This window comes from Solanum pennellii, chromosome 4 (assembly GCF_001406875.1).
Source record: "Solanum pennellii chromosome 4, SPENNV200".
NCBI classification, from domain to species: Eukaryota; Viridiplantae; Streptophyta; class Magnoliopsida; order Solanales; family Solanaceae; genus Solanum; species Solanum pennellii.
In genome coordinates, this window is record NC_028640.1 from 2,153,882 (window position 1) to 2,156,859 (window position 2,978).

The following is a 2,978-nucleotide window of genomic DNA, read 5'->3' on the forward strand; positions in this document are numbered from 1 at the left end:
CATTTTTTGGGTGATCCGGATTCCGACGTCAAAATGCCAAATTTTTTTGTGGACGTCCGTCAAGACCTTGTCTATGCATCTGATTGGTCCTCACGGCCCTTCCGACCCATTTTGAAGGTCAAACGAGCCCCGAAGCGAGCATACGCCTCATTTCGACGATTTTCGTGTGCTATAGCAAACCATTTTTTGGGTGATCCGGATTCTGACGTCAAAAATGCCAAATTTTTTTGTGGACGTCCGTCAAGACCTTGTTTATGCATTTGGTGGGCCCTCACGGCCTGTCCAACCCATTTTGAAGGTCAAACGAGTCCCGGAGCGAGCATACCCCTCATTTCCACGATTTTCATGTGCTATAGCAAACCTTTTTTTGGGTGATCCGGATTCCGACGTCAAAAATGCCACATTTTTTTGTGGACGTCCGTCAAGACCTTGTCTATGCATCTGATTGGCCCTCACGGCATGTCCGACCCATTTTGAAGGTCAAACGAGCCCCGCAGCGAGCATACCCCTAATTTTGACGATTTTCGTGTGCTACAGCAAACCATTGTTTAGGTAATCCGGATTCCGACGTCAAAAATGCCAATTTTTTTTGTGGACATTCTTCATGACCTTGTCTATGCATCCGGTTGGCCCTCACGGCCCGTCCGACCCATTATGAAGGTCAAACGAGCCCCGGAGCGAGCATACCCCTCATTTCGACGATTTTCGTGTGCTATAGCAAACCATTTTTTTAATGATCTGAATTCCGACGTCAAAAATGCCAAATTTTTTTGTGAACCTCCTTCAAGACCTTGTCTATGTATCCGGTTGGTCCTCACGGCCCGTCCTACCCATTTTGAAGGTCAAACGAGCCCCGGAGCGAGCATACCCCTCATTACGACGATTTTCGTGTGCTATAGCAAACCATTTTTTGGGTGATCCGGATTACGACGTCAAAAATGTCAAATTTTTTTGTAGACGTCCGTCAATACCTTGTCTATGCATCCGCTTGGCCCTCATGGCTCATCCGACCCATTTTGAAGGTCAAACGAGCCCCGGAGCGAGCATACGCCTCATTTCGACGATTTTCGTGTGCTATAGCAAACCATTTTTTGGGTGATCCGAATTCCGACGTCAAAAATTCAAAATTTTTCTGTGGACGTCCGTTAAGACCTTGTCTATGCATCCGATTGGACCTCACGGCCCGTCCAACCCATTTTAAAGGTCAAACGAGCCCCGGAGCGAGCATACCCCTCATTTCGACGATTTTCTTGCGCTATAGCAAACCATTTTTTGGGTGATCCGGATTTTGACGTGAAATATGCCAAATGTTTTTGTGGACGTCCGTCAAGACCTTGTCTATGCATCTGGTTGGCCCTCACGTCCCATCCGACCCATTTTGATGGTCAAACGAGCCCCAGAGCGAGCATACCCCTCATTTCGACGATTTTCGTGTGCTACAGCAAACCATTTTTTGGGTGATATGGATTCCGACGTCAAAAACGTCAATATTTTTGTGGACATTCTTCAAGACCTTGTCTATGTAACCGGTTGGCCCTCACGGACCGTCCGACCCATTTTGAAGGTCAACCGAGCCCCGGAGCGAGCATACCCCTCATTTCGACGATTTTCGTGTGCTATAGCAAACCATTTTTTGGGTGATCCGGATTCCGACGTCAAAAATGCCAAATTTTTTTGTGGACCTCCGTCAAGACCTTGTCTATGCATCCGGCTGGCCCTCACGGCATGTCTGACCCATTTTGAAGGTCAAACGAGCCCCGCAGCGAGCATACCCCTTATTTCGACGATTTTCGTGTGCTATAGCAAACCATTTTTTGGGTGATCCGGATTCCGACGTCAAAAATGCCAAATTTTTTTGTGGACGTCCTATATGACCTTTTCTATGCATCCGGTAGGCCTTCACGTCCCGTCCGACCCATTTTGAAGGTCAAACGAGCCCCGTAGCGAGCATGCCCCTCATTTCGACGATTTTCGTGTGCTATAGCAAACCATTTTTTGGGTGATCCGGATTCCGACGTCAAAAATGCCAAATTTTTTTGTGGACGTCCGTCAAGACATTGTCTATGCATCCGGTTTGCCATCACGGCATGTCCGACACATTTTGAAGGTCAAACGAGCCCCGAAGCGAGCATACCCCTTATTTCGACGATTTTCGTGTGCTATAGCAAACCATTTTTTGGGTGATCCGGATTCCGACGTCAAAAATGCCAAATTTTTTTGTGGACGTCCGTCAAGACATTGTCTATGCATCCGGTTTGCCATCACGGCATGTCCGACACATTTTGAAGGTCAAACGAGCCCCGAAGCGAGCATACCCCTTATTTCGACGATTTTCGTGTGCTATAGCAAACCATTTTTTGGGTGATCCGGATTCCGACGTCAAAAATGCCAAATTTTTTTGTGGACGTCCGTCAAGACATTGTCTATGCATCCGGTTTGCCATCACGGCATGTCCGACACATTTTGAAGGTCAAACGAGCCCCGAAGCGAGCATACCCCTTATTTCGACGATTTTCGTGTGCTATAGCAAACCATTTTTTGGGTGATCCGGATTCCGACGTCAAAAATGCCAAATTTTTTTGTGGACGTCCGTCAAGACATTGTCTATGCATCCGGTTTGCCATCACGGCATGTCCGACACATTTTGAAGGTCAAACGAGCCCCGAAGCGAGCATACCCCTTATTTCGACGATTTTCGTGTGCTATAGCAAACCATTTTTTGGGTGATCCGGATTCCGACGTCAAAAATGCCAAATTTTTTTGTGGACGTCCGTCAAGACATTGTCTATGCATCCGGTTTGCCATCACGGCATGTCCGACACATTTTGAAGGTCAAACGAGCCCCGAAGCGAGCATACCCCTTATTTCGACGATTTTCGTGTGCTATAGCAAACCATTTTTTGGGTGATCCGGATTCCGACGTCAAAAATGCCAAATTTTTTTGTGGACGTCCGTCAAGACATTGTCTATGCATCCGG